Source organism: Chiloscyllium punctatum, unplaced genomic scaffold, assembly GCF_047496795.1.
Source record: "Chiloscyllium punctatum isolate Juve2018m unplaced genomic scaffold, sChiPun1.3 scaffold_82, whole genome shotgun sequence".
Taxonomy (NCBI): domain Eukaryota; kingdom Metazoa; phylum Chordata; class Chondrichthyes; order Orectolobiformes; family Hemiscylliidae; genus Chiloscyllium; species Chiloscyllium punctatum.
The window spans coordinates 1,208,118-1,222,215 of record NW_027309816.1 but is presented as its reverse complement, the minus strand read 5'-3'; the positions used below and the strand labels follow the sequence as shown (position 1 = coordinate 1,222,215).

The 14,098-nt window shown below is 44.5% G+C and overlaps 1 long non-coding RNA gene across 4 annotated transcripts in view; it reads right to left on the bottom strand.

Annotated features, from left to right (window-relative positions):
- LOC140471421 (uncharacterized) overlaps window positions 1-13,190 on the bottom strand; it is a 30,265-nt gene extending 17,075 nt beyond the window's left edge. For 2 of the 4 annotated variants that reach the window (XR_011957029.1, XR_011957028.1), the window contains exons 1-3: window positions 13,106-13,190; window positions 7,590-7,672; window positions 1,097-1,177 (exon numbers count right to left, since the gene is read on the bottom strand). This is a non-coding gene — a long non-coding RNA (uncharacterized lncRNA). The other 2 variants (XR_011957031.1, XR_011957030.1) reach the window with 2 other exon arrangements.
- Window positions 13,191-14,098: the final 908 nt, after the last annotated feature.

Here is a 14,098-nt window from a genome sequence, read left to right as displayed (position 1 = left end):
AATCTACAGACCAAGAAAAAGGCACAGTCTTACTGCTCTAAAAATACTGCCCGAGAATAACAATGCTTATGTTTTATATTTTAAACATTTAATCAAGAGACTGTAAGACCTTAAAAAGAAACCCTCACCTTACTCACTATTGTAGATTAAATAAAGTATAGCAGACTAAGATTGATGTTTGAAGATACTGAAACCCACTGAGCTGATACCCGGCTCTGAGTACTTCCAAGGGTGAGGACTCTCTGAGGGCAGCTGTGAAATGTCACTGTTTCTCTTCTCTGTCCACTCCATTTCCAGAGATGTTTATAACTTCACAGCCAGTCAGCTCAGAGAGGTCACTGCTTGGTTTTATTCACTGGGGGTTGCCTTTGCTGCCCAGACCAGTATTGATTGACCACCTTCGTGTTGGAGAAAGTGGTGGTAGACTGTCTTCCTGAAATGCTGCAGTCCATGTACACCACAGTGATATTTGGACAACAATCACCCTCTAGCCCCACAATCCTCCCTGTCTCTGTAATCCCCCTCCAGCCTCACCGCCCTCCCTGTCTCTGTAATCCCCCTCCAGCCTCACCACCCTCCCTGTCTCTGTAATCCCCCTCCAGCCTCACCACCCTCCCTGTCTCTGTAATCCCCCTCCAGCTTCAGAAATTACATGTCCTTGATGTAAGATTTTTATTTGGATTCATTGCTGTTTCTTTTACCTCAAAAATGAAAAATAAACCCCCCCCCCCGACAAAAAAAAAAGAGTGAAATATTTTCCACCCAAACAGATTTCTGTTGAGTGACCTTTTGGACAGGCCGACACATGGACATTTGAGTATTTTATCACAAATTATACATGTAGAATGAGGGAACTTTTTTTTAAAAACTCTGCTAAAAAGGGAGGTAATGGCCAGATGGTATTCTTGCTAGACGAGTAATATATGTAATGTTCTGAGGATTAGGGTTAGAATCCCAACATGGCTGATGGTGGCATCTGAATTCAATACAATCGCGAATGAAAAGGCTAATGATGACCATGAAACTATTGTCGATTGTTAGAAAACACCCATCTGATTCATTAATGTCCTTTAGGGAAAGAAACTGTCTTCCTCACCTGGTCTGGCCGACAAGTGACTCCAGACCCACAGCAATGGAGTTAACTCTCAACTGCCCTCAAGGTAAGCACCCACATCAACTGAGTGAATAAACAAAAAGAGATTTATTTTTAAATCGCGGAGGAGAGCTTTTTAAAAATAAAATTGTGTTTTCAAAATTTAAAAAATGATCACCTTGGTCGGATGGCACTACAGATGCCGCAATAATCAGAGTGAACTAAAGGAACATACAGAGAGATCTCAGATATAAAGTCAGAATAATAAGGTGGTAATAGTAGACGAATCAATTTTGCAAACATTGACTGGGACGACCATAGTGTGAAAGGTTTGGTTGGGAAAGAATTTGTTAAACGAGTCCAAGAAAATGTTCTTTATCAATATGTAAATGTTCCTATCAGAAAGCAAGCAACACCTGAGCTTTTCTTGGCTGATCAGACAGGGCAAGTGACTGAAGTGATAGGATGGGAACAGTTTGGGTGGGAGGAAATTGTGGGCACCATGGAGAAATATTTGGATAATCGATAACTACGGGTGAGCTACCTGATGACTGGAGAGTGGATAATGTTGTACCTTTGTTTGTGAAGGGATAGAAGGAGAAGCCCAGGAACTGTAGACCTCGGAGTCTGACTTCAGTGGTGGGTGACCTGTAGGAGCTCATTCAGAAGGATAGGGTTTACATCTATTTGGAGATTTAAGGAATGATTAGGGACAGTCAACATGGTTACACAAGAGGGTGTCTCACAGACTTGATTGAGCTTTTTAAGGTAGTAACCAAGAAGATCGACGAGGGCAGAGCGTTAGACATTGTTTATTTGGACTTTAGTAAAGCCTTTCACAAGGTTCTGCATGGAAGACTGATTTGTAAAGTTTGATCACATGGGATTCAGGAAGAGCTTGCCAACTGGATACAAAACTAGCTTAACAGTAGGAAACAGAGTGTAATAGTGGAGGGTTGCTTTTCAGACTGGAGGCCTGTAACCAGTAGTGTTCTACAGGAATTGGTGCTGGGTCCATTTTTGTTTGCCATACGTGTAGATGTTTTGGGTAAGAATATACAAAGTATGGTTTGTTTGTGGGTGCCATCAAAACTGTTAAAGTGGACAGTAACAAAGGTTATTTATGATTACAAAGGGATCTTGATCAATTGGGTGAATGGGCTGAAGAGGGGCAGACAGAGTTTAATTTGAATAAATGTAAGCTATTACATTTTGATAAAACAGACATCACCTTTAGCCTCATTAATTAATTTCACTAATTAAAAGTAAGGCCTTGAGTAGTGACAAAGAACAAACAGACCGAGTGTTTCAGGTCTTGTCATATGTAGACAGGGTGGTTCAGAAGGTATTTAGCACACATACCTTCATTGCTCAGACCTTTAGGTAGAGGAGTTGGGACATAATATTGAGGCTGTACAGGATGCTGGTGAGGCCTTTTCTGCAATACTGCGTCCAGTTCTGGTTCCCCGTTACAGGAAGGATGTTATTAGAGAAGGTTCAGAAGATATTTCCCAGGATGTTGCCATGAATGGAGGGGTCGTGTTGAAGGAGTGGCTGGATAGGCTGAGATTTCTGTCACTGGAGTATAGGAGGTTGAGGGGTGAACTTATTAGAGGTTTATAAAATCACAGAGAGTGTAGATAAGATGAATGCCCGGGGGGTCGCAGGGGGATTGAAGACTCAGGTGCATACATTTTGAAGAGAGATGAGAAAGGTTTTAAATAGATTTTAGGATGTTTTATAGATATCCTAACAGATATTAGGATATTTTTACATTTGTGGAATGAACTGCAAGGGGAAATGGTAGCTGTGAAAACAATTACAATCTTTAAAAGACCATGGGCAAAAGTTCATAAATAGGAAATATTTGGAGGCAGGTGCAGTTAGTTTCATTTGGAATTAGAGTCGACATGGATTGGTTAGACCACAGGGTGTGTCTCCATGCTGAATAACTTTAAGACTCTAACTCTCGGTGTCTCTGTAAATTGCTCCATGCTCATAACTCTCTCTATCACTGTCACTTCATCAGCTTCACATCTCTTCCTTATCTCTGTAATTCCTCTCCAGCCTCAGAACCCTCACTATCTCTGGTATCACAAAACATCTGTCTCTGTAACATCATCCATTCTCACAATCCTCCTTGTATTTGTAATCTCCTCGAGTCTCACAAATCTCTGTGCTAAGTGCCTTTCTCTAATTCCAGCCTTGAGGATAGCCCATTTTTAATTCAGATTCATGCACCCTGAGCTCCAGAAATTACTAAACCTCTCTGCTCATTTTCCTCATCAAAACATTAACTAATCATGTATCATCTATTCTAATATCAAAAGGTATTAGATGATCATACAGGGTATGTGTGCTTGATGACCAATATGGATAAGATGGGGGCACTGTGTTAAACAGTTTTATATCAGAGACTCTGACCCCATTTTATTCCGTGTTTCTCTGCGATTCTCTTTTCGAAGCAGATAGGAGTGGGAAGCAGTGGAGAATGTAAATGATCCATGGTCTTCATAGTGAGAAGATTCCACCACCATGGGCTGTTTACCCACCAGCTCCACAATGTCCGATAGCCTATCCAAGCTATTGCGGATCCTAGAACCAGGGAGGTAACATACCATCCTGGATTCATGTCTGTGGCCATAGAAGTGCCTGTCTGTGCATCGACTATTGAATCCCCTGTCACTCTAGCCCTGCCACTCTCTTTCCTCCCACTCTGTGCAGCAGACCTTTCTGTGGTGTCACGAACCTGACTGTTGCTGATTTCCTGAGAGGCTACTCCACCCGTAACCTCCCAACAGAATCCCAAGTGGTATATGTGTACCTGTTTGAGAAGGGGATAACCACTGGGGACTCCTGCACTCCTGCACACCCTTCCTATCTATTTTATTGATCTGATGGTCACCCATTCCCTTTCTGCCTGTGTAACCCTCACCTGCAGTGTGACTAGCTCACTAAACGTGCTGACCATAACATTCTCAGTATTGCAGATGCTCCACAGTGACTCCACTCACAGCTCCAGCTCTGAAAAGCACTTTCCCAGTAGCTGCATTTGGGTCCACTTCCTGCATACATAGCCGTCAGGGATACTGGAAGCGGCCCTTATTTCCCACATTGTGCAAGAGTAGCACACCACGGATCTGAGGGCTCCTATCTCAATGTCTCTCTTTATTCATTTAGTTACTCCCATTAAGAGAATTTAAATGAACTAGCAACCTTCCTTCACACAAACATTTCTATTAAAATCAAAAGCACCAATCTTTACTTAGCCTGTTATGCTTTACTTTAAAAACTGTTAAGAAATACTCCGCAGGTATCACTTAAAAATTGGCTGTTCCCATTGGGATCATGTGAGTTTCTGAATGGCCTGAACCAAAACTGAGTTTCAGCATCACCTTCTCCCTGTCTCATCTCCCTCTGTTTTCACCCAACTCTAAAACACACTCATTGAGCCAAGCAGCCCTCACAGTGCAGCCCTGTCATTTTCATTGTCTGTTCACACCTACACTGCCCTCAGCCTCCTGTCCTGTTCCAATGCATCTCAATGGGAGCTCAGGGACAGCACCTCATCTTTCAATTCAGCCCTTTGTAACCCCAGAGTCAACATGGACCTCAGCAGTTTCTGGATGAATGGACAGTTGGTAGAATCTGGAACATTCCACCTGGAAAGGTGCTGGAATTTGAGTCCAAAAGGAGTTTTAATGAGAAGTTTGCAGGTGATTGAAAATAAAGAGTTTATAGGTTAACATCATGAAGTGGGTGATTGGATCGAAATCTGACAGTTCTTAAAAAGAGACGAGGTGTAGCTTGGATAAATACGTGCTCCCTCTCAGGCCAATATCTCCTTCCTCAGCTGCAGGGCCCAGGAGGCAGCGCATACCCAAAGGGTGATCCAACCACGAATTTGTACATCTTTCTGCTTAACAAAAATATTTTCCCGCAAACAGAACAAACCCTTCTCCTTCCACAGTTAAATGCCAATGATGTTCAGATCCTGATGACTCCATTGACTGCAAAAATTTGCTTTGAGATCCCAGCCTCAATTATTCTGATTTAATATCCTATGAAATGAATTCACAAAACAAAACTCACAGTCAGTGCAGGAACAATAGTAAAGACATACTTTTCTCTTGGTATGTGCTTGATGTGTAAATGCCTCTCTTCAAATCGCACCCCACTACTAGGAAGGGGACATGCACATGCGCCTCACCTGTACCTTGCCCCGAATAAAGATGGCGACCATAACCCAGGTCCTATCACCGCCTGAGGGCCGCAGCCGTTTTCCCATCTGCTGCAAACACGGGACCCAGAGTTTCTAATTCAGACTAACGAACCGCACAGAGTAATTAAAACTTCCCAGTCTAAAGTGCCTCATTATCTCCGTCTCCGAGGCCACTCTCCCCTTCCCTGTTTGCGACTCCCACATTCACCAACGGCCGTGTCACGTGGCACTGCATCAGCAGAATTACTAGTGACGTGTCATCCCATTGGCCACGCCCCTCAATCACTCCCATTGTTTGGATGACCAGCTGGTTCCACTTGGTCCACCAGTCCCTCGACCTTTTCCTATTGGTCTGAAGCTGCCATCAATCAGCTGGACCCCATTGTGAGGTCAGTGGTGGGATCCTCCCCCTGTCTGAATTAAACCCAGAAGGTGTATTGATGGTGTCAATCAGGAACAACAAGCAGAAGGTGCTGGGAAAGCTCAGCAGGTCTGGCAGCATCTGGGTAACAGAAATCTGTCCAGTGGCCCTTCCTCAGAACCGATGGGAGCTGGGAAAACTGGAATCCTGACAGTGTGGAAACAGGCCATTTGGCCCAAAAGGTCCACAGCGTTCCTCCGAAGAGTATCCCACCCAGACCCATTCCCCTACCCTATTACTCTACATTTCTCCTGACTAATGCACCTAACCTACACATCCCTGAATATTATGGGAAATGTAGCTTGGCCAATTCAACTAACCTGCAGATCTTTGTATTGCAGGAGATAGGGGTTAAAGAGTAAATAACAGGCAGGGACAGAACCCAAAGAGAGACTTGAACATTTGGAAAGACAAAGGAGTGGATTACGTTCTGGCTGGGGGGGTGCATAGCTGTTAATGGAGGGGACAGGAACCTGTGTCTGGCAGCATCTCAGTGGAGGTGGCGGAAATGGCGACTGATGATCTACGTTCTGCTGCAAAAACAAACCCCGAACTTCCAGCTGCCTGCCACTTTAACACACGAGCCTGTTCCCTGGCCAACATCTCTGTCTAACGCTTACTGCTGTGTTCCAGTAAAGCCTGAACATACCAAATTGCCCCGTTTTTCAAGGACTGCAATTTCCCCTCCCACGTAGTCAATACAATCGAATGTGTTTCCTCCACTTCCCGCACCTCTGTCTTTGAAATCCACACTTCCAACTGCAAGGATAGAACCCTCCCCAAATCCTTACCATCCACCCAGATAAAACACATCATCCTCTGCCATTTCCACCACCTACAATCAAACTCCACCACCAGATTCTTCAGGGGTTTGACAGGATAAATAGTGAGAGGATATTTCCCATCACGGAATCAAGGGTTCCGTTTCAGATTCATCAAGTTTAAGGCGACACCGACGCGGGTAAGGGGTTTCAGTAGCAATGGAGCTGGGGTGAGGCGACAAACAACGTTCAAGAGATTGGAATTCCTGATGTTTTTGATTGTGTAGATGTCTGATCAGAAGGTCAGCTTGGGGTCAGATATGAGAGGAATATTGTGAAGAGTGTAGTTCTACCTCAGACAGTTCCCAGTGAGAGGGAGGAGCTCAGCAATAAGGGAAAGGAATTTGTAAGGCAATGGGTTTAACCAGTACAATGTTTCATTGGAGGAAACTGCATCTAATCAAGTAGTGGGAATGTGGTAAGCAGTTTGATAACTGAGTAACATTGGAGTAATGGAGAGGGATGATGGGGAGGGAGAGCTGGGCATCGTCAGTGTACATGTGAAACCTAACACGGTGCTTTTGCACAATGACACTTCCTGGTATTGTATGTGAGATACAGGAGGGACCAAGGACACCAAATGCAAGAAATTCAGAAAGGAGTTGGAGAGTGGAGATGGAGCAGGATTTTGGAAGAGAAGGGCATAACCAGAAAAGACAGAACAAGGAACAATATCTGTGAATCGGTGAGGGGGACTGATAAGGAGGAGGAGGAAAGAGAGTTGGAAAGTCTGTAGTTTAGTTAGATTAGAGTAAAGGGTCAAGATGAGCTCTGATAAGGCTTGACATGAGATTGGACAAAGATGTAAGTTTAGGACAAAAACCAGGAACACTACGTGATGCACTTTGACTCAGTGGGTTAGTGGGAGGGAGGGAAGCAGCAGATCGGATTATCTCAGTCTTAGTGACAGAGAAACTACATGTGCTCCAAACTCTTGTTATTGGAGAGAATGTTGGAGGAGACAGGACGATGGACAGTGTTTCACAAAGAAACAAAACCTGGGTAAGTGATATTTGAAGTGAGTGAACAAACCTGATGTATTTAACTTTTATCCAGAATATTAAAACAAACGACTGAAGTCCTGGTTCGAATCCCATCTTGGCAGATGGTGGAGTCTGAATTCAAGAAAAAAATAACTGGAATTAGGAATTTCCTGATCTCCATGGAACCATTGTCAATGGCGAAAAAAGCCCTGCCAACCCGACAGTCGCCCAACAAGCTACTCACTGTATTAATCACTGCAAAGTCTCAACAAAGGAATGAAACTGGATAGACCGCTTGGTATCTATCAAGGCACCATTTAATACAACCACAGAATCAGCCCTCTCGATGGTGCAACGTCCTCCTCACTAACATCTGGATTTTGGGGCCAAAATGTGCAGAGCTGTCTCACAGACCAATCAAGGGATAGCCTGACATAGTCATACTCACAGAGTAACCCCTTACAGACAATGACCAGACACCACCATCACCATCCCTAGATAGAGTGTGGGGTGATGGAAAAGCACAACAGGTCAGGCAGCATCCGAGGAGAAGGAGAATCGACGTTTCGAGCCTAAGCCCTTCATCACCCTGATCTGCTGTGCTTTTCCAGCACCACACTCTCGACTCTGATCTCCAGCATCTGCAGTCTTCACTTTCTCCTAAAATCTCTGGATATGTCCTGTCCCACCGGCAGGACAGACCAGGCAGAGGTGGTGGCACAGTGGTGTACAGACAGGGAGGATTTGCCCTGGGAGTACTCAGCATTGACTCCGGTGACCAGGAAGTATCATGGCTCCTGCTGATTACCACGTACCGTCCTCCCTTGGAGGATGAATCACTTCTCCTTCATGTTCAACAACATTTGGAGGAAGCACTGAGGCAATAAAATGGCGTCAAATGTACTCTGGGTACAGGATTTCAATGTCCACAATCGAGACTAACTCTGCAACAGAATTACTGACTGAGCTGGTCAGGTCCTAAAGAATATAGCTGCTCAACTGAGTCTGCAGCGGGTGCTGAGGGAACCAACAATAGGGGAAAACATACTTGATCTCATTGTTATGAATTGACCAGCTGCAGATATATCTGTCCATGACAGTATTGGTAAGAGCGACCATCACACATTCCTTTTGGAGACAGAAGTCTTGCCTTAAAGTTGAGAAAAACCTCCATTGTGTTGAGTGACACTATCACCGTTCTAAACGGGATAGACTTTGAAGAGATGTAGGATCTCAAACTGGGTATCTCTGAGGCACTGTGGGACATCAACAGCAGCAGAACTGTACTCCAGCACAATCTATAATCTCATGGGTTTGTAAATCCCGCTCTCACCCATCACAATGTACAGTAAAGGAGGGCATGCCAAGAGCAGCACCAGGCATACCTAAAAATGAAGTGCCAACCTGGTGAATCTACCAAACAGGACTATCTGCATTTCAAACAGCATCAGCAGCAAGCAACAGAGCTAAGTGATCCTACATCCAATGGAACAAATCGGAGCTCTGCAGTTCTGCCATACCCAGTTGTGAACGGTGATGGACAATTAAACAACTCACTGGAGGAAGCATCACAGATATCTCCACCCTTACTGATGGAGGGGCCTCATACATCCATTCACCAGATAAGACGACAGCATTTGCAGCAATCTGCAGCCAGACGTGTCAAGTGGATGATCCATCTTAGCCTTCTCCAGTGGTTTCCAACATCACAGATGTGAGTTTTAAGCCAGTTCGATTCAGTTTGAATAACATCAAGAAATGGTTAAGTAGTGCAAAGGCTATGGGCCCTGCCAATATTCTGGCAATAATACTGATGGCTTGTGCTCCAGAACTTGCCACCCACCAAGCCAAGTACCCCTCCAGCACTGACATCGACCAACAATGTAGAACAGGGATGTTCAACACAAAAAACAAAGGGCAATCCAACCCAGACAATTTCTTTCTATCAGTCCATACTCGATCAGCAGTAAAGTGATGGAAGACGTCATCAACAGGGCTATCAACCAGCAGCTGAGCGGCACTCATTTTAGGCTCCACCAGGGCCACTCAGCTCCCAATTGTGATACTGCCCTGATTCACAACCTGACAACCAGCTGAATCCCAGAGGTGAGGAGAGTGTGATAGCTCAGTCCCAAGTCCAAGACCACTATTACTAGCTGACTCCACCCTCATCTCAGCTCATAAACTCTCATCTGCCTTGTATTATCTCCAGACTTCATTATCCAACCACACTCCTGGCCAGCTTCCCACATTCAACCTCCCTGTAATCGCAAGAAAACCTAAATCTCTGCTGCCCAAGTACTCCCTTGTACCAAAAATTGTTGATCAATAAAAAGGCTCCTATTCATAATCAACAACATAGAGCTACCGCGATGTACAGCATGGAAACAGACCCTTCAATCCAACCCATCCATGCCAACCAGATATCCCAATCTAGTCTCACCTGTCAGCACCCGGCCCACATCCTCCAATTTAAAATTCTCACCCTTGATTTAATTCCTAGCTCGCTGCATCACACACCCTTTGAGACCTCGACAACCCATTCTGTTCGAGACTCCCAACGATTTGTTAAATCATTATTTCACCTGTGTGGCTGTTTCTACAGTTGCTAAAGCAACAAGGTCTGAAATTCGCAGTCCAAACCTCACAGATCTGTTTTCCTCCTTTCAGACTTTCCTCAAAACCTGCTTATTTGGCAATGGTTTTGGTCACCTGACCTAATATCATCCTTCTCTGGCCTCATGTCTAAAGTTCCCAATAATATTTTTGTGAAATTATAAGCATGTTCTTGATTTGGACATTATCTTCAAATCATCACTGTTGCTGTAATGAATACTCTGTAATGTCTCTGACCCAACCACATTGTGGGAGCACCTTCACCACACAAACTGCAGCTGTACAAGAAAGCCAAACATCACCCTCTCCACAGGCAACAGGGCTTTGGCATTAATCACTGGTATCTGTGGAAGGAGGAACACAGTTGATGTTTCAGGGAGTGCAAAACAGATTACAGGGAATGAAAATGGTGCAGAATTTGATAGTCAGAAACGGAAGGAAAATACACGTGCTTATTGAAAAAAAGAATTCTTGACTGTCAAAGTTTTTCTAGAAAAAAATAATCTGATAATAGAGCAGCACATGGTCAGGGGCTGGGCAGCAGTGAAAAATTAACTTACAAGAATCTCTGATAAAGTAATAGTAAAATACTAAACAGACCAAAAATACACTTATTGTTCAAGACTGAGGAAGCTAGTTTTGACAAAGTGGCCATGAGGGAGCCCAGGGGTGAATCAGAGCAATATTAGCTGTTATGATCCCACAGTCATAGAGCTGTCTCGCACCGACACATACCCTTCGGTTTAACTCATCCATACCAACCAGATAGCCTAACCTAATCTATTCCCATTTGCCAACACTTGGCCCATATCCCTGTAAACGCTTCCTAATCATATCATGTATCTATTTAGAGGCCTTTAACATGTTTTAATTGTACCAGCCTTCACTACTTCCTCTGGCAGCTCATTCCACCCACTGCATTAAAGAGTTGGCCTTTAGGCCCCTTTGAAATTTTTCCCCGTTCACCCTAAAGCAATGCCCTCTACATCTGGACACCACTACCCGAGGAAAAACACCTTGTTCATTTACCCTATCCATGCCCCTCATGATTGTATAAACCTCCATAACATTACCGCTCAGCCTATGGTAGTCCGGAAAAACAGCCTCAGCCTTTCATGCCTCACCCTGTAGCACATCCTCCAAACCTCGCAACATCCTTGTAAATCTTTTTTTGAAACCTTTCAACTTTAACAGCACCCTTCTGATAGGAGGCAGGCCAGAGTTGCACACAATATTCCAAAGTGGCCTAACCAATGTCCTGTACAGCAACATGACCTCCCACATCCTATATTCGATGCTGTAACCAATAAAGGAAAATATACTGAACACCTCAGTGGGTGGCACGGTGGCAGAGTGGTTAGCACTGCTGCCTCACAGCGCCAGAGATCCGGGTTCAATTCCCGCCTCAGGCGACTGACTGTGTGGAGTTTGCACGTTCTCCCCGTGTCTGCGTGGGTTTCCTCCGGGTGCTCCGGCTTCCTCCCATAGTCCAAAGATGTGCAGGTTAGGTGAATTGGCTATGCTAAATTGCCCGTAGTGTTAGGTAAGGGGTAGATGTAGGGGTATGGGTGGGTTGCGCTTTGGCGGGGCGGTGTGGACTTGTTGGGCCGAAGGGCCTGTTTCCACACTGTAAGTAATCTAATCTAATCTAAAAACCTCCTTCACTATCCTATCCATGTGCAACTTGACTGGCAATGAACTATTGTTAGAAATGGGGAAAAGTGTTGTTTTTGCAGATATAGAAAAAGGGGTACAGCAAGAGAACTATTAACTCTATAAGTATTTAGGGAAGAGAATCTATAATTATGGTTAATTAAATACTAATTTTTGTGTGTAATTATTATAAGTTTCAAATAAGTTCAATGTTTAAAATAAAGTTCAAATCAGTTTTGTTTAAAACTTGTGTTTTCAGCAAAACGCTGACATAACCAAAATGCTTGAGCTATACAAGACAATGAAATATGCAGGGATGGAATGTGCCAGGAGAGTTGATACAAAATGTTGAACCAGATCATGATGTACCTATGGATAATGGTCAATGGACAAGTGAGAAGGAACATCAAGATAGCGGTTTAGCCTTGTGTCAGCACTTACAGAGGGGAAAGTTGCCAACTTGGAGAGAAGGGGGCAATAAGGGTGGAGCATAGCTAGGCATTAATAGAAATCAATAAAAAAAGATTGGGTAGTATAGGAGCCAGTCATAGTCGGTAGAGATGACCTCACGCAACTCAAAGATACAACTGGTGTAGTAATTTGAATTTTTCCTCACTTCAATTGTTCTGTACAACTGGAGTCAGATTCTTGCAAGATCGTAGAATAAATGGGTCTCGTTTCCAGTTTTGGTGGTCTCGTCTAAATTTTATTGATTTTGTTTTTAACACTATGAACCTGCAGTCCAAGGTCTCTTTGTTCTGCAAGATTCTCCAGGGCCTTGCCATTTAGTGTATAAGTCCTGCCCTGATTTGCTTTTCCAAAATGCAGCACCTCACATTTATCTAAATTAAACCCCATCTGATCAATATCCCATTGCACTCTGAGGTAACCTTCTTCCCTGTCCACAATACCTCCAATTTTGTATGACCTGCAAACTTATTTACTATACCTCCTATGTTGACATCCAAATCATTTAATTGAATGACGAAACAAATCCAGAAATAAACACCCATCTCTCTAGGTTTGAATATGCTCTGTGTAAATCCTGCCCTATGACTTTTACCAGAGAAACGCTGCCCCTTTGCCCCCTACAAAGATGGCGGCTCCGCACGTGTCCAGTGAATCGTTGCCCCGAATAAAGATGGCGGCGCTCACTCAGCCCTGAAGCTGCGCTGAGGCAATTCCCCGTTGACTGCAATCACGGGACTGGGACGTTCAAATTTGTGTTTTCCGACGTGCACAATTTGTTTATAAAACTTCGCCTCTCATAGGAACACAGTTTATTTCTTTCCTTACCGTATCCTTTCGCTCCATAACTTCCCGAGTATTCATTACATCGACTCTGCGCCGCGCGTAAGGGTGATCACGTGGTTTAGTCCAGTTCCGCCCATCATTCACTTTGATTGGTTGGAGGACCAACCGCCCAGCCAGGACCTCCAGCTCCGCCCACCGTCCTTCCATTGGTCCCGTGCTGACATCAATCACCCGGGGTCCCTTTGTTGGCAAGAGCATGCGCAGTGCATCCTGCTTGAGCTGATATGTTGGGTAATGTGATGGGAGAGTTTACTGAGGGGAACAATTGGAGAAAGTGAGGACTGCAGATGCTGGAGATCAGAGCTGAAAAAATGTGTTGCTGGAAAAGCGCAGCAGGTCAGGCAGCATCCAAGGAGCGGGAGAATCAACGTTTCGTGCATTTCCCCTCCCCCCACCTTATATCAGCCCCAACCATTTCCCCTGCACGCACCTTATCTCAGTCCCAACCCTCAGACTCAGCACCGCCTTCTTGACCTACAATCTTCTTGCTGACCTCTCCACGCCCACCCCCTCTCCAGCCTATCACACTCACCTTGACCTCCTTCCACCTATCGCACTCCCAATGCCCCTCCCCCAAGTACCTCCTCCCTACCCTTTATCTTAGCCTACTTGGCCCACCAGCCTCATTCCTGAAGAAGGGCTTATGCCCAAAACGTCGATTCTCCTGCTCCTTGGATGCTGCTTGACCTGCTGTGCTTTTGCAGCAACACACTTTTCTGCTCTGAAGGGAAGAATTCCCTTTGTGTGAGCTCTGCAGTAGATTTCCTTTATTCATGGAGGGAATTCCCTTCCTACTCATGTCTGTATCGCTGTGATTGATGAATCAATGCCATCTGAATCAGTACATAAACACCCCATTTTCACAACATCTGAGATCTTTAGCACATTGTATCATGCTCTTCTTTGGAGACAAAAAGCATGAAATGGAGGCTCAAGGAATCAGAGCATGAGTACGGCATTCATCCCCTTCAGCTT